The 20,338-nt window shown below is 45.4% G+C and overlaps 1 long non-coding RNA gene across 1 annotated transcript; it reads right to left on the bottom strand.

The window, feature by feature from the left end:
• Positions 1 to 16,633: 16,633 nt before the first annotated feature.
• LOC125757734 (uncharacterized) lies at positions 16,634 to 19,769 on the bottom strand. Its single transcript, XR_007415491.1, has 3 exons — positions 19,738 to 19,769; positions 18,265 to 18,420; positions 16,634 to 16,789 (listed from the first exon to the last, which is right to left on the bottom strand). It is a non-coding gene; the product is annotated as an uncharacterized LOC125757734 (long non-coding RNA).
• Positions 19,770 to 20,338: the final 569 nt, after the last annotated feature.

Below are 20,338 nucleotides of genomic sequence, written 5' to 3'. Positions count from 1 at the left end.
CTCCTGCAACGTGTCCTTGCTACGTGTCCGTCCCATTCGGCGCGTTTCCAATAGGAGAAGTGCAATTTTGTGAACGCCTTAACACACCGCGAAGTGGCCACCTTAGCCAAAGCCTCCGCCTCGCTCATAGCATCCATCCATATTAAATACAGCTCTGCGGCGCGCGCATGCCTCGCCTGGCTGTAACCGTGTTCCCGCTTGCACTCGCCCCGAGAAAAATCACGGCCGGGCTAGAGGGTAGACACGACGCACGTTGTGTTTCCCTCTAGTCCGGTCGTGGTGTTCAATAACTCTTTAACATGCCGCCAGATGGCGACCTTAGCCCAAGTTCTGCCTCCAATCAGCGACGCTCTTCCGGCTGTCGCACCGCTTTGCCTGATTACGCTCTCACCGTTAACTACTACAGCCACCACAAAGATTTGTTTATTCATTGATCATGGACGTTAGTCGTCGGGATGGAGATGTTCCACCAAGCGTCAACGTGGCCGCATCGACGTTAAACGGTGCTGGTGCCATAGCTGCCATACACTAATAGACATTGTGCAAGCTATCTTATACCAGTGTGCAGTAAACATTCAGCAATTTATGTAAACACACATTTTACTTTCGTGTTATACCGATTCTTGTGACGGAGGAATCAACCATGTTCCCCCCGCCTTCGAAGAAGAAATTCTGGCTACAATAGCGGTATTTATCACAGCGGTTACATCGCATGATGATGATGATGATGATGTGCTTCTACACATACCCACACTGGGGCATTGGCCAAGAATTGCTGATGTGAAGTTTTAAAGTTATAACTAATGATTAAACACAAAAGACAAGCAAACATATAAAAAAAAACGAGTGCAATAATCCAAGCAGAGACCAGCTTTTCATCGTCGTCGTCTGGCGCCCGCGTGCATTGTCCAAGCGACCCGATGCAATATGCATGCAGCACTATATTCAACTGACTAGGAACCTCGTACGCGAATATATGCAACGATATACGACTCACAGTTCGTGGGGCAGTGAGAGAAGATTGAAAAAAAAAGAACATCAACAACAGAAAAACAGTTTTTTTCAGGTGTATTAGCGAATAAATTTTACAAGACTGTCAACCTTTTGAAATCACGCTGAGAATCTCAAAAACTCCAAAGGTCAAGAAAGTTCAGAACTCTCCGCGCTTAGCATTAAAATAAAAGATAAGAAAACCACATTTCTGCAGTTAGTATCTACATTCTAAATGAAGTACTTGGGGAGTATTTCTGCCACGGAACAATAACGGTGATCAGGCTTGCTCGCGTTTCGTTTCTTGAAAACTCGGCCCTCGCCACTTTCGTATCAAGAATGCTATGTCACGCTGCTAACGCGCACGCCGTTCGTGACCTGGAAGTGCCGGGACCCCAGTGACAACGCAAAGAAAGCGCGTGAGATAGATGACAATTCTGGATGCGTGGCAGAAATATTTCCCAAATATTTCCCAAGGCAAATTAAGGGGCATGACTATGGTGATGTATCTACCACTGCCGTAGTCAAGGGGGGGGGGGGAGTTGAGGCCGGCCTCTTCGTAATTTTTTCAATTTTCCATGTGTAGAAATACACGCACAGATAAAAACACACGCACGAACGCACATAAAGTGTGGTTGAAGTTCCCTCCCCCCTTCCAAATAAAATTTCTGGCTATGCGCTTGGGAGCTGCAGTTTAATGTTCTTATCATAATGTTAGTGGACACGATTTATTCTAGAATTTGCCTTACAAGGTAGGAATGAATTCGACTAATCAGCTTTTACGAGTTCATACTCGCTCTAACGAGCCCAATTTGCTAACTGTAAGCTTACAGGGCCCTACTATACATTGATACAAAGATATGAAAGTTCCATTTGCTACAGTGGTCGCAGGCAATCACTTGACCCAAAAATGGTAGATATTCAATGAAGTGGAAGTGGTTAAGTTTATTGAAAGGGCACAGACGTGTACAGTGACCAGTTATAACAAAGAAAACTTGCATGCAAACGCACGCGCACTATGGCGCCTGCCAAAAATGCATTGGTAAAGATTTTTATGTTATAGAAACAGATCGTCGCGAAATCAAAACAACGCGCAGCGTGCTAGAAAAGAATAGTTTGTTGCAAAAACACTTCATTACGTTTTAATTGACGCACATCATACACCATAAGCTATTAAATCTCAAATCCTCGCAGGTAAATATGAATAAATTCGCAAAGTATTTGGAATATCCACGATTCTGCATCCTCTGTGTAGACTGCACGCACTGTTGAGGCACGACACGAGCACATGTTCAAATGAGTTTCCGTCTTGCATAAAGATGCATTTCTGCCTAACGACAGCATGTGCTGTGAAAAACACTTTTATGGCGATAGCAATTACATAGACACTCTCGATGCATTTTAGCCGTCGGCGTCATGTTTGGTATAAAGCCCAAATCGATAACAATCCCCCGCGCATAGTATGTTCTACCCGCAGGTAAAAGCGCGCCGGAGGAGGGGAGAGGGGTAGCTGCGGTTCTCGAGCAGCAAGTGTGAACTGTGACATAAGGGCGCGGTCTTGCGTACCGGCGCGCACGCTATCTCGGCAGGCATCACCAAACGGCTCGTATGCCCTTCCAGGTGATGTGCTCTCAACGCGAAGCAGACCGCACGAAAACCGCTTCTCTCCCTGGAGTGGCCGTATTCCTTCAGCGGAACTCTTAAACCGAGCTCAAACTGGCGAAGTATCATGCAGCAGACAAGTTTAAACTGCACGAAAAAGAGAACACCTAAAAACATCGAAACACGCACACACACGACGCGCAGACGTGTTGCATGTTGTTGGGCTAGCTGGTCCATCGATTCAACATGCAAGTTTAAACTGCGCGAAGAAGACAACACGTAAGAACATTGAAACACGCACTATACCGTACATAGGATAGCCATGTATTGTAAGTACAGCAACAGATGGAAAAGCGAGGGGCCCGCCACGGTGGTCTAGTGGTTATGGCACTCGACTGCTGACCCGAAGGTCGCGGGATCGAATCCCGGCCGCGGCGGCTGCATTTTCGATGGAGGCGAAAATGTTTGAGGCCCGTGTACTTAGATTTAGGTGCACGTTAAAGAACCCCAGGTGGTCGAAATTTCCGGAGCCCTCCACTACGGCGTCTCTCATAATCATATCGTGGTTTTGGGACGTTAAACCCCGGATATTATTATTATATTAAAAGCGAGGGGAGATTGAGGAGAAGGGCGAGGAGAGAAGGAAAGGTGGAGCGAGAGTATTCGGGAATAATTCGAGCCAATATGCTACCTAGCGGAGAGAGCGCGAAACAGGCTATCAAGATCCGCGTAGCAGCCGACAATCACTTTCGCTCGTGCGGTAGCCAGCAAAGGAAATAAAAACACGCAAAAAAAAGAGCACATTGCGAAGCAGCTTTTCTGCATTTCGCGATGCACTTTGGCGAGGCGAAGAGATGGGACAGCATCTTTTGACAAGTTTCCACTTTCTGAGTGAACGGCGTAAATAACCAACCGCCGCCTCGGCAAAGTTACTCCGACGATGGTTGTTCTCAGCACTTCAGGAACAAGTAATACGTCGCTGTGCTAAAAACTTGTTCCAATACTCGAAGGACATCAACGAATCCTAAGGATAACAGAGCTCGAATAAATCAGAATGGATTTATGGGGACGTCACAAAGAGACTGAAGACGCCGTAGTGGAGGATGCCGGATAACCTCAACCAGCTGGAGCTCTGGAATCGCGATATACGCGAGCATCTAGCATTTCACCTCTATCGAAATGCGACCGCCGCAACTGGGATCGAACCCGCGTCTTTCGGGTCAGCATCCAAGCACCGTAACCACTCGAAATCTTCGTAGTGTTGATGTCAGCGTGCTTTTTGCGTGGCGTCAAGGCAAGAGATGCTTGATATATTAGTACATATACTAGTTTTGAGCCTTACTCTTTACATGTGCCCTCGATTTCCTTGATTTGTGTTCATATCGTGGTTTTGGGACGTGAAACCCCAGGTATTACTACTATTCCTTCAATTGTGGGCACGCTTACATGGTATTACCTCGCTGATGTGTCATCGTAGGGTTCAGAAAGCTATTAAAGGGCCAATTTACACTTACCTCTAATGACACACTGATGTAGCAGCAGGTAAGCACAAGAATTTGCGGGCACCACAATTCCGCTCATGTATGCGGATCAGCTGACACACACACGCGCAAATAGACAAATCAGTAATGTTGTGGGCATTGCAAAAAAATGGTGGAAAAGTTTTCTGCCATCATTTTTGCAGCAGTTAGAAGTCACTCTTTCTCTCCGCCACTCCTTGTACATTAGTACTTGTTATGTCGCTCAGTGTACCATCACCACCTCATGCTTTGGATTTGAACATACACAAGGACGCAACGAAGTAACCGGCTGACTAAGTCGCTGAAAAATGCTGACGTGTCATCGTGATGCTCTAGGCAATCAGCATTTGATAAATGATGCCCACTGGCATCATTTATCAAACTCAGAGCGTTAGCCCGCCTGTCTGCAAAACACTGCCGAACAGTTTGTCTGCCTTGCCGATTGACACGGCCTGTGACAGCGCAGCAGCACTTAGCTAGCAGTGGATGAGAACAGCCTACACGCGTTTGCACTTCGCTAAAAAGCTAGCAGTGTAGGAGCATTGACCATCGGAGACCACAGGCTCAGCTTCACCGTGATTCCTTGTGCGTCGGAATTCACGCCAGACGTACTATCGGCGTCAAATGAAACCCGAACAGCGGCAAGCGTTCGGAGTGGTATAGTGCACGCCCCCCAGTCATCACCACGGACAAGCGCGTGCATCCGGCTGGACAGCACTGCGCATATGCGCGCCTGTCCGTGGTGCTAACTGGACAGCGCACACTATACCACTGCGAATGCTTGCCGCTGTTCGCGTTTCATTTGAAGCCGATAGTACACGAACAGTGCATTTAGTTCATCCTCGATCTTGTCCTTCGCGACAATCAAAATTAGGTACTGGGATGCAAAACACTCTCTCCTTCGACAAAACATCGTGTTTTGACATCGAAATCTAGAAAACGCAGTATTCCCAAAGCAACAATCCGCACATGGACCATACGTGGACCTTCTTACAGCCGCCATCTTTGCCAGTGTGGATGGATGGATGGATGCTATGAGCGTCCCCTTTATAACGGGGCGGTGACATGTCTGCCACCAGGCTCGAAGGCGAAAGAAAAAGAGAAAGAAGAAAGAAAGCTTCCTTGTTTCATGTTGTCCTAATGCCTTATCTACATTGATTAAATCTATGTTATTATACCAAAAAAAATATAAATTCACGGTCCATCTCTCTGCCTCTTAAGGCAGAATGACCTTATTTTCCCCCATTATTTATTTTTGTACTTTATCTCTACTTTTCTGCCACCAATACTCTAACCGTCTCTTACTTATTTCTATCGCGGACGTGTTCAGCTTTCCATTGTTGTCCCTAAAACCCAAGGCTTCATGTAGACTCGTGCCCACACGTATACCTGGGTGAATATTGCCACATTCAATCAGTACATGTTCCATCGTTTCCTTAGTTCCCCCGCAGCATGTACAATGTTCTTCTTCGTTACTGAATCTCGCTTTATAACTACGCGTTCTAAGGCAGACCGACCTTGCTTCAAACAGTAAAGCGCTTCCCCTTGAATTATCATAAAACCTTTCCCTCCTTATTTCGTTTTTTCCTTTTCGGTAGTGTTGCCAACACTACCTTTCGGTAGTGTTGCCTAACATCGCAGCGCCCCCTGGATTTCGTTTTAGGTGTGAATAGCACAGTATAGACCTACTCCATGTTTGTAAACAGCGGTAGGCGCCGTCGACATACTGAGGCGCTTGTAGCGACGTCGCGGCGCGTAGGTTCCGCCCAGCCCAAAGCTCGCCACCGCCCTCTATGATCACGTGACAACTGGCACAGCAGCTGCAAAGCTGCCTCCGAGCACCGCGCGTCGGGGCGCCTCCCGCGTGTTTACAAGGGACGGCCGGGCGGCCGCGACAGATGAAGTTTTCGTGGCCCAACAAGAACTCTGGAATAAATATATAAAAACGATGTTGACGTGCAACTCTACTTATGAGGACCTCACCATAACATCAGGTATCTTGACGCCACGAATGTGCCTGATTCGCGAAATGCCGTCGACACTGCTGTAGTACACTTGTACGTATTAATTTGGTAACTAATGCAAGAACAGACCTCTTAGCCCCGCAAGACGCTCTTTCCTGCCGTATGGAAATGCGCGGACTAATATTACGAACAGGTCCATAATCGTTACGGTAAATCCTCGCACATAAACAAATTTGCCGGGTTAGTTACACATTCAAAAGTGAAAGGCGATCTCGGTGACACTTTAATCGGCGATATAGCTGCGATAACGTATTAAACAATTACTACATGTCATGGACAAGGCTGCTACATATCTGTCAGGTTCATCAACCGCGGGTCGCGGCTGTGCCCGTACGCTGAAGTCGAGACCGCGAAGGCCTACAGCCCGTAAACAGATTCGGAACATTTCACGCTTGCAGTTCGCCTGTGGAGTGTGGCAGACATGGAAATGTCTTAATGTGTATCGCAGCCAGGACAGCCGTGTCCAATGCACTTGTGTTGCGTGTGTCATCGCAGCCGCATAAAATTTGAAAAAGTGTAGCCGAAGTCGTGCTTTTGGTCACTGCTGCGTTAATGAACCGAGCCATGACTTTAGTTCACGCGAATACTACAAAATGCTTTTGACCCCTCTGACTTCCACATTTTTCAATCGTGATGAATTCTCCGCATATTACAAAGCTACCACTGCTTATGTAGGTAGACATGCTTCTAATGGCTCCACACAAGGCCAAATGCCAAAAAATGTGGTGCGGGACGTAATAATGACACACTTTTGACAAAGCTAATCGTTTTCGTTAGATAAAACGAGCCGCGCAAACCGCTCAATTTTTATCACAAAACCGATGAGCCGGCGTCGCAGACGAGTTCTCATGTTTATAAGCTGCGGCCAATTTCTTGCGACGGTGTTCGTATAAAGAAAGCGGACAGAAGTTTATTCCGCCTCTTTTGTGCCTTTCTGCGTAAGTAACCAGAATGTATCTCGTCGGTGCACTGTTTTTTCTTCGTTGCACGACGGCACACAGCGCACGCACCAGCGAAAGCACGGCAGCAACTGCGGTAGGCACAGCGGCTTTTGCCTACTGCGCGAAACTAGGATGGATGGATGCTATGAGCATCCATCCATCCTATATTTACTTTATAACGGGGCGGTGACATGTCTGCCACCATGCTCGAAGAAAAAAGAAAAAACTTCCTTGTTTCATGCTGGCCTAATACCTTGTCTACATTGAATAAGTCTATCTTATTATACCAAAAAAAAATTATAAATTCACGGTCTATCTCTCTGCCTCTTAAGGCAGAATGACCTTATTTTTTTCCCACCGTTATTTATTTTTGTACTTTATCTCTACTCTTCTGCCACCAATACTCTAACCGTCTCTTACTTATTTCTATCGCGGACGTGTTCAGCTTTCCATTGTTGTCCCTAAAACCCAAGGCTTCCTGTAGACTCGTGCCCACAAGTATACCTGGGTGAATATCGCCACATTCAATCAGTACATGTTCCATCGTTTCCTTAGTTCCCCCGCAGCATGTACAGTGTTCGTCTTCGTTACTGAATCTCGCTTTATAACTTCGCGTTCTAAGGCAGCCCGACCTTGCTTCAAACAGTAAAGCGCTTCCCCTTGAATTATCATAAAACCTTTCCCTCCTTATTTCGTTTTTTCCCTTTCGGTAGTTACTCAGAGCCGGCTTCTTTTCCATCGCTGTCATCCAATAAGTCCTCTCCGCCTCCCTGACCTTCCGCTTAATGCTCCCTGTTGCCGTATCGCCCGCACTGCTAGCCGTATATTTACTGGTGAGCCTCCTAGTTCTCTTTCTCCACTGCGTGTCAACGCTTTTTCTATACACATACCTGAAAACCTTCTCTGCCCATCTACTCTTCTTCATTTTCCTCAGCCTCTCTTCGAATCTCATTTTGCTCTGCGCTTCCCTCACTTCAAAGCCTGTCCATCCCATATCACCCTTTACAGCCTCATTTGTCGTCTTCCCGTGAGCGCCCAAGGCGAGGCGGCCCACCGTCCTTTGATTTACATCCATTCCTGATTGTACCTCTGACTTCATGCAAACCACTGAGTTCCCAAATGTAAGCCCCGGGACCATCACACCCTTCCACAGCCCTCGAAGCACCTCGTACCTATTGTATCCCCATAAAGCTCTGTGCTTCATAATTGCAGCATTCCTCTTTCCCTTTGCTACCGCTGCTTTCTCTTGTACCTCCATATATCTATCCCCCTCATTTACCCATACTCCGAGGTACTTGTATTCGCTTACCCTCGGTATTTTTTGGCCCTGTATGAAGACCGCATGGTCTTCGTGATCATTGAATACCATCAATCCACATTTTGTTGCACTAAATCCTAGTCCTAGAGCCTCACATTCCCTTCCGTATATATCTGGCAGTCGCTGTATATCATCTTGACTGTCCGCAAATAAGACAATATCATCAGCATAAAATAGACCTGGAAGCTTCTGCTCAACCATCGTGCCGACCTGTTTGCGTGACAAATTAAATCCAATGTTGCTACCTTCTAGCGCTTTTTCCATCCTTACCATGTACAGCATGAATAACAGCGGGGACAAAGGACATCCCTGTCTCAGCCCCTTGCTAATTTCAACGCTGTCCTTGCTACTTATTCCTTCCCATTCTATACAAACTGTATTTTCTCGGTATATTTCCCTCAAAAGCTGTATACAGTCGTCCCTTATGCCCACTTCTTTCAATATATCCCACAAAATTTCCTGCTTAACGTTGTCATAGGCTCCGGTGATATCTAGATAATCTATGTATAAGGGCCTGTTTTCTATTTTAGATATTTCTATACACTGGGTAAGAACAAACAGATTATCGTCTAACCGCCTGTCGATGCGAAATCCATTCTGAAGTTCTCCCAAAATATCATTTTGTTCTACCCACGCTTCTATTTTTAATTTTACTGCCTGCATCGCCAACCTGTATAGCACCGATGTAATGGTTAGCGGTCTATACGAGCGAATGTTATCCTTTTCTGCCCTGCCTTTATAGATTAAGTTCATTCTACTTTTTCGCCAACTGTCTGGTATTTCCCGCTCCTGTAAGCACTTTTCTACGGCTTTCAGCAGTGCTTCTTTAGTGTTATGTCCGAGTTCGTTAATGAGGCTGACGGGAACCCCATCTAAGCCCGGAGTAGTGCGCTTAGGAATTTTTCCTTCGGCCTTCTTCCAATTGAAATTCTCTAGTACTACATCTTTGTCAGTTGCACTCCTTTGCGTACTATTACCTACCGGGGGAATCCCCTGGGTGACCTTTTTAAACGAATCGGCTGTTATCTTTCGGATGTAACCTAGCGCTTCATGCCCTTCCAATTGATTTCCTCCTTCATCTACCAAACGTTATTGCATTGTGACAGACTTCCTACCTAGCGCTTTTAGGTGGCTCCAAAATATCCTAGGCGCGGCCTTCTTCTTTTCGCGAATCTCTGTCATCCAGCGTTCACTTTCACCTTTAATTTTTGCCTCGACTAATTTCTGCACGATGGATTTTTGCTCTAAATATATTTCCCATATTTGGTTGACTTCGTCCTGTGGCCGCTTCTCCTTTTTTGCCTGTCTGTGCTCCCGTGATGCCTCACGTCGCTTCTCGATCGCCTCCCGGATTTCTTTGTTCCACCAACTTTTTGGCTTTCTCTTTCCTTTCCAACAAATAGTTTTCTTCTCTTTTTCCATTTCTTTCGTGATTACATGTAGCAGCTCACTATACTTCCAGTCTTTGCCTGGCAGTTCGTCTACTTTTTCTTCGACTCTTGCGGCTACATTCGTTATTTGTTTGTCATTTAGATACAAGCTGCCAAATTTTGATTCTATGTTCTTATTTTCAGTTTTATATCCCATTTGTAATATTATGCGTTTATGATCACTACCCAAGCTGTTAATGCCTTCCTCGTCTATTCTCATCTCTCTAAGTTTCTCATATATTCCTTCTGTCATGAGACAATAATCAATGCTCGATTGCCTGTTTCCGACTTCCCACGTGATCTGCCCCTCACACTTCGGCCCCACATTAACTATCTCAAGACTATGTTGCTCGCAGAGATCTACCAATAACTTGCCATTGGTGTCTGAATATCCGTCAAGGTCACGAATGTGAGCGTTCATGTCCCCTAGAAGGATTATTTCGGCATCATGACCAAATTCTTTAATATCGGTGCTTATGCATTTCACTATCTCCAGATTCTTTTCTCTGCAGTTATTCCCCGTCCACAAGTAAGCTACACCTAGCCACGTTTTCTTTCCACCTACTGTGCCGGAAACCCAAAGGTGCTCTGAACACGTCTGCTTCACTCTATCCCATTTTGTTCTGCTATGAATTAGCATTCCAACACCCCCACCTCTCCTTTCTGATGTGATCCTGTTACATCCTTCCCAAATATAATTGTCAATATGTGGTGGCTCTTCCAAGTCTCTAAGGTGTGTTTCTGTAACCGCATAAACACCTATCTGTTCCTTGTTTAACTGTTCCTCAATCTCTAACCATTTTGCCTTTTTTCTGCCACCCTGCATGTTTATGTAACTAATTGCAACACGCGCCTTCTCCCTTCTTTTACCTTTTCTCTGTTTTTTCGCTATACTGCCTGTCAAAGAGTCCCCCTGGTTGTTTTCCTCATTACAAGCTACCCTGGGCACCGAAGGGCCCGCGTGCCCCCCAAAAAAGCTACTGCGCGTCCCGCAAGTCGCCAACCCACCTCATGACCAAGCCTCCTATCGAAGTGTATTCCGTCTCTTTGAAAACCACCCCACCTGTGCACCTCTATGTTTATTTCCACTACCTCGATGCCTTTCTCTCGACTCATCTGCCATATCTCTTTGTTTGCGTCGACAACCGCTTTTTGCAGGTTGACGTCACGCACCTGTACCTCCGGTATTGTGCATACCACTATCTGCACCTGAGGGGAAATGGCGCGCATGTCATCTACCCCTTTCGCTAATGTGGTCGCTAGTTCGGCTGATACTTCATTCAAGACGTCGTTTAGACCTCCCGCAATTATCACGAGGTTACGTCCATTAGCCTTAGTTGCGAGTTTTGCGCTAGCTTGTCTCATCACTGATCCCAGCCCATGTCCCGGGAACTTCCCTATTAAAACCCGTTTGTCGCCTCTCACCCTTTGCTCGACTGCTTCTGCGCATCTAACTAAATTCGAGTCCCCGGCGATTATCACGTGTTCCGACTTTTCTGCTGGACTCTCCCGCACCTGGCCACTGCCCCGGTTACTAGCGTGTGCCACTGCTGCTGTATTGTCCCCTCCCCTTCCCAAAACTACTTCGCGGAAGCTGGGTCCTGCGACCCTTGCACCTGTCTTTTCCAAACCTGTTTCCCCCTTCGCGTCTACCACTGTGGGGGTCGATGCCCCTCTGTTCCCGCTGTCGCTTGCTTCCTTGTTCGCCATGACTACCTTTGCTAACCCCTCCTCGGCTGACTTAAGCCTTTCCCCCATAGCCATCGTTTTTTCCCGCTCTGTCGCCAACGCATTTTCCAGCTCGGCGATTCTTACCATGAGCTCATTCTGGGCAGCCATCATTATTTCCATTTTTGCCTCTAACTCGCATTGCTTACACTTGGCGTCAGCTCCCTCTGTCTTCTCATCCGTACAAACCTCTATTTTCCATCCCATTCCGCACCCTGAACACTTTACGGTCTTTTTGACCATGGCTAGATCGTTCACACGGCGGATTAAATACGCTTAAAGCCAAATGATATCACTAAACTCCGCAAGTATGCTGCACTGCAAATCACATGTGTACCTTTCAGCCACGTGGTGTCCGAACAAACAAATAATAATAATAAAAAAAAAACAACCAGGCAACTGTCACACAGGAAACAGTACAAAGTTGTAAGCCCTATTAACCTTCAATCTAGTGGCTTATGTACTCATATAACTAAAAAAAAAACAAGCTCGAATCATGAAAAAAAAAAGAAACTTATCTGACGCTGTCATTCCGGAGCCCACGAAAAACACGTCCGTTCTCTAGCAGTCCGCGCGCGCGAGTCCCGACGACAGCGCCACCGCATTTTCATGACGTATGTCCGGTGGAATTCGTCTATAAGCTGGATGGATGGATGGATGCTATGAGCGTCCCCTTTAAAACGGGGCGGTGACATGTCTGCCACCAGGCTCGAAGAAAAAAAAAAAGAAAAAAAAAAGCTTCCTTGTTTCATGTTGGCCAAATACCTTATCTACATTGATTAAATCTATGTTATTATACCAAAAAATATAAATTCACGGTCCATCTCTCTGCCTCTTAAGGCAGAATGACCTTATTTTTCCCCCATTATTTATTTTTGTTCTTTATCTCTACTTTTCTGCCACCAATACTCTAACCGTCTCTTACTTATTTCTATCGCGGACGTGTTCAGCTTTCCATTGTTGTCCCTAAAACCCAAGGCTTCATGTAGACTCGTGCCCACACGTATACCTGGGTGAATATCGCCACATTCAATCAGTACATGTTCCATCGTTTCCTTAGTTCCCCCGCAGCATGTACATTGTTCTTCTTCGTTACTAAATCTCGCTTTATAACTACGCGTTCTAAGGCAGCCCGACCTTGCTTCAAACAGTAAAGCGCTTCCCCTTCGCCTTATGCAAAATTGCTGCCATCTGTCGGCGGCTTCACTAAACTACCGACGCGGCGCCATGTTAAAGGCATGTTTCTATGTCGTGCCGCTGTCGATATCGTAACCGTGTGATTACGTGCTTCGATCGCCATCAATCGCCGCATGAAAAATGCCGGACGAGTGGTCTAAGGATCTGTCCGCATTACACTGCAAACGGGTTTGAGCCTTTTAGGGAGTTTTGGGCTCGTTGCGCTGCGTGCATCCTAAAGGTACTACGCAAAACCCCCTTCGAAAGGAGGTTCAAAAGGAGGGAGTGATTAGACGGAACTAAGGAGGTAAATTTGTGTTTTTATTGAACTCATTTTGAGGGCTTGAACGGAGCGCATTGGAAGTTTTTCTGGTTCTTTTGAGAGCTTTTAAAGCCTCCTTTTGGAGGTAAAGTTGGTGTTCTTATGTAACCCATTTTGGGGGCTTGAACAGAGCGCATTGAGAGTTTTTCTGCTTCTTTTGAGAGCTGTTAAAGCCTCCTTTTGTACGAGGCCCTAGAGCGGTCGCGAAATGAAAAAAAAAAGTATATTTTAGGCACTATCTTACGTTTACTGGCCAATTTCCGCTACTATTCATCACCAGGACATGATAGAAAATGGACATTAAAGTATTTATGCACAACCATGACATTTGCATACAAGTACGCACGACACAGGAATCGAACTCGCGACCACACGGACTCAAAGCAAGCACTATAACCATTAGACCACAGCGCCACCACTTGCAAGCTTGCTTTTTTTCGTGGGCTTATATATGTACCAATGTATGTACAAAGCGGCTGGTAACCCGTCGGCACAACTTCGAACTTCTGTTCTTGTACCATCGGCGTGTGTTTGCTCTTGCGGAAGGTCAATACATAATTTGTAGGGCGTCATGCAGGCCGAGCCGATCGACGTAAACACCCTCGGCTTTGAATTCTACGGTTCACCGTGTCGTGCCGCTATAAAAATTATAAACGTGTGCCCTCTTCGCTCGCGCTAAATTCGTGAATACCAGCGTGACAAAGGTATCTTCAGATGAGCGAACGTATGTGCATTCCATGAGCGTATGCTGTGGAGCAATTTTCGTTATTTCTGCAGCCGCGAACTGCGCGCGTCCAGATGCGGCAGCGTGTTATGAGCGGTTCGAAGACCGCCTGCGTTCTCATATGAAAGTTACACACGCAGATGCCCGACTTAGAAGAACATTGTAACGCGCCTACATTAAGTGCATTTAATGCGCGCGTACTGCCGCGAGCTGCACGCAGGGGCAGCAGCGCGCTCTGAGCAGCTGAACAAAAATCTGTTTCCGCAATTAGCGCTTATTCGCAATGCACTCTTTAGCGCGGACCGCCTGCGTTCGCATATGAAAATTACACACGCAGAAAATTCCAGAGTTACAAGGACATTGTAACGCGCCTACATAAAGTGCGCTGAATGCGCGCGTACAGCCGCGAGCTACACGCAGCTAGGGGCAGCAGCGCCTTCTGAGCAGCTGAACGCTTATCTATTTCCGCAATGCACGCTTTAGCACGGCATTCAGTGATTCTCTATAACGCATATTCGGTATTTATTTGCTTTCATACTCGGATACTACCTACATTTCTTACTAATTACCTTTTATTTTTAAGCATCACGCCATCGCGTTAAAGCGAATGCCTAACGCGTGCCCCAATGTCAAGGACAACCTCCCCAGTTTACCAGTGACAGGTCTCCCATAAAACAAAAAAGTTAATGTACTTGCACTTATCTCTTGTGAACGTCCATGTGTACTTGGCCCTCCCCTCAGACAGATGATGCAGTACCCATTAAAAAAAAGCATTACCCTCTTCCTCAATGGAACAGCTGTTCTTGAGAAAATATGGTTCTGTTGAATGACTTCACCACAGCAGCAGAGAGGTTGGCTTGTTTGCAATTCAGAATTTCACAATCGTAACACAGAAACACGAGGATTGTAGCAAATATGCAGAAAACTGGAAAAACTATCATATGTGCACTCCCTCGTCCACCTGCACACTACGTTAAACTTTATTTACACAACAGCAATCTTCAATTATGCTACTATTGATAAAAGATCACCTACTCTACGTTAGAACACAGTGATGACTTTCTGTCTAACTTTCTGTTGCCTATCTTCTACAACGTGTCATAATCTGTGAATCATCTGTTCAATGTGTTTGGTAATAAAACACAAGCAGTTACATTGAGCAGGCAGTGTTTCAGCAATTTGTTTTGCAAGCACAAATTCATTTCTTCAATTTGCATGCACGACAAGTAGTCATACTTCAATTGATACAAGAACCAGTGGTTGCAACATTTTATTGGAATCAAAACAGCAGCAGTTCTCGTGTCAATGTAAGGATATAGGTATATATTTCCATCGTCGTGCACAGAACCTACTCCCAAAACTGAACACGTGGAACAACATATACAGTACAGCCTAAGCACTACACATAATTCACAGCAGTAAAGCAAAACGAAAGTAGGGTGTAAAATCTCATCATGATGCGCACTAACGTGTGCACTTCACCGTGCCAGTATGTAAGTACAATCCAAAAAAATAAGCTACCCAAGGAACTTGGTGTCAGCGTACACACGAAGCAACTAATTAGTACAATAAGGCTAGCATCACTTTTGGGAAATATGAAACCGTGTAGACAGGCAGTTGTACAGTTTTTTATTGCATTAGTTTGCCCTATGGCATCAAAACATGTCGCACATGATTTTGGAGTTGAGTTTCCTACAAAAAGCCCAAAATAGACCTGTGGTGGTGACTGTAGGTCCACTTACCAAGGTGCATAAAAGCATTCAGCAATGCCCACAAAATTACAAGGTTGCCTTCATATGTTGCTGTACATATTTACTCACAGATACCTGGAAGACATCGTAAACTTCTGGAAGTGTGCTTGGGAACTTGTCGGCATAATCACATGACTGCAATGTACCAATACTTCTAATATGCATAACAAGTACAGCCATGCTTCAATGTTTTTATGCCAGCTAGTGCCATCTGTAATTTAAAAGTTTATCCTTAATTCCTCACTTGATGGCTTACGCATAATTACCACATTGAAAATAATCCAAGCACCATGGCTGCAACGTCAACTTGCAATTAGGCAATCACAGGCACTAAATAAAAAAATTCCTGTAAATAGTGACTGGTCGCTTTGCACATTGGATCCTAGGACTTGATATGCCATAAGGATGAATAAAAATTGACCACACATATATAGAGACTGTGAAACAGTCAGGAGTTAAGTTCATAGGTAAGGAAAACGTGAAAACGAAATCAGAACACATAGCAAAAAAGGGGACGGAACGACACACTACTAACAACTGAACATGTGCGGCTTTTTTATTCATGTGTGTTTATATATTTCTGTGGTTTTGATTACACTTCAGTTACTAGTAGCGCATTGTCCTGTCTGCCCCCTTCATTCCTCTATGGATGTGTGATTGTTTAGTCTTGTAATTTTTTCGTACTGTGTGTTTACATCTTTCTGTGGTTTCGATTAAACTTCAGTTGCTAGTAGCGCGTCATCCTGTCCCCTTCATTTCTCTGTGCTGTGACTTTTTTTGCACCCTCTTTAACTATGAATATACACCAACTCGCCCAACTGCCCCTGATAAGACTTATGTTTGCTGAATAACACTGGGTCCACTCAGCGTCTTTTTAAACAATGCGAAATTTTCAAATGCACACGATATCAGAAAGGTTGCACGCAGCATTGCGCATAACACTCTGCATCAATACCAGTGTTGGCCTAAATGTGCTAAGATGTACGAGCTGTTCGACATAGTGTAAAGTGAGGCACATCAGGGTGTTCCCACAATCATGGGTGTCGGCAGGGGTTTGCACAAAGGGCACCTGCCGCCATCAAGACACACCAGCACTTGACCCCACCCAAGCTACACCAATGCTCTCCTGCTCACCAGGCCGACACGTTACGCCGCCTTGCACCCCCAAGACAAAATCCTGCCGACACTCATGCCCACAATACACTTGACTTGAACACAGACTGGTGGGCAAGCAACACTTGCTGCTTTGCCAGAAGTGTATTCCTGAAAATTACACAAAAAAGAAGTCCACTAAGATTTCTGTATACATAAAAATGAATGTCTTACCGAAGATTCGCACTTGACTATCCTTATTGCAGACATTTTGTCAAAACACGAAATAAATACAAAATTGAGATGCTGCTAAGTATTTCCTTGTGAGCGTTTCACTTCGTGTGCACAGGGCGAAAAAAAAAAGCGAAACACCACCAGAAGTGTACTCTTGCCATAATTACCATTATGTGGGTATTTTTTGATGTCAGTAAAGTTATCATTATAAGTACACTTTAAAAGGGTTGTGAATGTTAGCAAGGTCTTCATTAACCGCACCTACTCTGTTTAGGAGTGAATATTGGGCAACTTGGCACTGAACCATGGCAAAAATAAACAGCGCACTTCTAATGAGGATAAACTAAGGCCTGAGCACAATAACAGCGCTTTCGCCTTGTCAAGTTGTGTCAACAGTCATGATACTATGTATTGACCTTGAAAACTATGGCAACATAATGCAAAACAGCAAATTAACGAGAGGGAATAAACAAGATGATTCAACAATCTGGCTCAACAGACTCAACAGCTGACTTATGTCAATGCGATTAAATTAGCCTTGCACATCTCCTAATGGCTAAGAATATGCACATGTAACCTTGGCAAATTCCACTGTTGATACTTGACCAATGAAGTTGCATTCCATCCATGCCGTTGAATGGCCGTTCCTTCTTTTCTGTTTTCACTGTTTTCTGATTTTCATTGTTTTCACTAGCGTAAATGTTTACCCTTTTTGATTTTGTCACTTTGCAGATGGCATAGGTGTTTGCCTTTGAATGTGCACGTTTCTTCTGCTTTGTCTTTCCTGTTTCTTTTTGTATGCGTATATGTTTTGCCTTTGAACGTGCACACGTTTCTGCTGCTCTCTCTCTCTTTTTGCTCTACTGGGCCTTGTGCACTTCTCAAGCTACCATTGTCGCTTTTCACTTGAGGCCCATTTTCTGTATTTTGCTGGAATAAACATTTATCCATTCATTCAATACCATAAAACGCGTGTGCTTCACAATACACACTGCACTTAGCAGATAATAATAATAATAATATCTGGGGTTTAACGTCCCAAAACCACCATATGATTATGAGAGACGCCGTAGTGGAGGGCTCCGGAAATTTCGACCACCTGTGGTTCTTTAACGTGCACCTAAATCTAAGTACACGGGCCTCGAACATTTTCGCCTCCATCGAAAATGCAGCCGCCGCGGCCGGGATTCGATCCCGCGACCTTCGGGTCAGCAGTCGAGTGCCATAACCACTAGACCACCGTGGCGGGGCACTTAGCAGATGTCTGTCACATGATATGGCCGTCATTGTATAGCTTTAACATGATTTATTCATTCTAGCTAAATGAATCCAAGCTAATGATGTTAATGTACCTTGATATACTATTTCACTGTTCCTTGATACATATGTATGAAGGTACAAAGCTTATGTACCTTAATATGCTATTTCAGGAGACGGGCAGAGTGCGCAATGCAAAATTGTTGCCGAAAAGTCTTTCCACTTCCTGACAATCTGTGCTTCGGTGGGTTCTCACAGTTGCATGGCGGGAGAAAGATGTCCAGGGTAGTTGACTGCATCCAAGGTAGATGCTGCAAAATGAGAGCGCACGGTCTTGTCACATGTCAATGTGCGCAAATTGACACGATGATGAAGGATTAAAACAAACAAATGAAGTTGGAGAAAAGAATAAATCGAAAACAAAGTTGTCTTTTATGCACATTCCTTCATGTGACAATGTGATAACCGTGGCCTTTTGCTCTAATGTATATTCCCTGAAAGCATCATGCCTCATTCATGCTTTATCGCAGGCAAGAAAATTATATCGTGCAAACAACTTTATCAGGGCGCACTCCTGGGTCGATTGACTGGTCGTATGAAGCATGAGTGATATTCACAGAAGTTCCAAAACATGCATGACACATCATTGCTGTCTGAGTTTAACGACTTAAATGCGAAGCATTTGTTAAACACTTCTACGTCTTTGAACGGATCTATCTACCTATCTATCTAGCCGCCTACGACTCATAGCTCATGTGGTTGTTTCGTTAATGGGATGTATGCCAAAATTCGTGTGGCATGACACGACTGCATGAAGAACATGAATGATGGGTCTTAACTTGAAAATCATACTATGCATTCATTAACCACATGATTTACACGTCACTCCCTTGGTTCTCTTGCGACTGTTTCGTTAACTTGATATTTACCAAAATAGGTATGGCGTCACAAGAGTGTATGACGCACATAAACGACAGTTTCTAACGTGCAAATCATGACACGCTTGTCATGTATGGCGTTATTTTGACAACATGGTCTCGGGGGCGCTAGTGACCGTTTCGCCTGCTTCATATACACCAAAATTGGTATTGTGCAGTGTGACTGTACGTCCAACATAAATGACAGATGGCAACATGAAAATAATGACATGCATGTCATGTACACACGAAACGCTCATGGTGCGCTCGCGGCCGGTTCGCTAGCTTGACATACACCTAAATTGATATAGCGTGACGTGATTGTGCGACGAACATAAATGACATATAGTAACATGAAAATAACGACATGTATGTCATTTACGGCATGGGGCCTGGTGCACTGGCGTCCGGTTCTCTAACTTGATATCATACCAAGATTGGTATAGCGTGACGTGACTGTATGACGTACATAATTGACAGCTGGTAACATGGAAACAATGAATGACATGCATGTAATGTACGGCATGGGTTACATGCCACGCTCATGGTGCGCTGGCGGGCATTTCGCAAGCTTGACATGCCGATTTTACTTTTCTTTTTTTTTTTGCTTTTCATTGCACTTTTCAGGCGATGCAATGTGCAGAAGGTCATCTACAGGTGCATAAGCGACGATAAGGGCTCGCAAAGGTAGAGAACATCAGTATTACTTACCATTTTTGTTCCTGACTGTGCCGAGCACGCAGTGTGTCCATCATCTGCTTGGTAATGCACAGCGGCACGCTCGCTTGAGTCGACAGGCCGTCGCAATTATCGCACTCGCAGCGCAGCATGTCGCACTGTCGTCAAACCACGCATATCACATCCAGCGGCGAGAACACAGTGAGGCTGCAGGCACAAAACGCGCACACACGACCGACACAGCTGATCACTTGAGAAGTGGCGTTGACAAGGCCTAGCCGGCCTAGCTGCGACGATCGCGCCGCCGCGGGAACGACTCCCTCCTCGAGTTTCTTTCTTTTTTTCTATGTTTTTTTTTTGTCTTCGCGCGCGCATGCGGCGCGAAGCTTTGTCCCATTTCACTTCGGTAGCGCCTCGTCTGGCTTGCTTTTGACCTGGTGGGGGCGGGCCGCAGTAGGCTGCAGCCGCCAAGGCCAAAGGGCTGCCTCGCTTCCTCTCCAGCCGTTCTGAGGGTCGCGTATATCTCTTTCTCTGGGCTATCTGTGCAAGGGATTTTTAGTGCGCTGAAGCATGCCGCCTCTTTCTTTTACTTCTTTCCCCCGCACAGCTGCATACATGCCCGCCAGCACTGAAG

This window comes from Rhipicephalus sanguineus, chromosome 1, assembly GCF_013339695.2.
Source record: "Rhipicephalus sanguineus isolate Rsan-2018 chromosome 1, BIME_Rsan_1.4, whole genome shotgun sequence".
NCBI lineage: Eukaryota > Metazoa > Arthropoda > Arachnida > Ixodida > Ixodidae > Rhipicephalus > Rhipicephalus sanguineus.
Note: the sequence above shows the minus strand (reverse complement) of the source record. Positions and strands in the feature narration are given on the sequence as shown.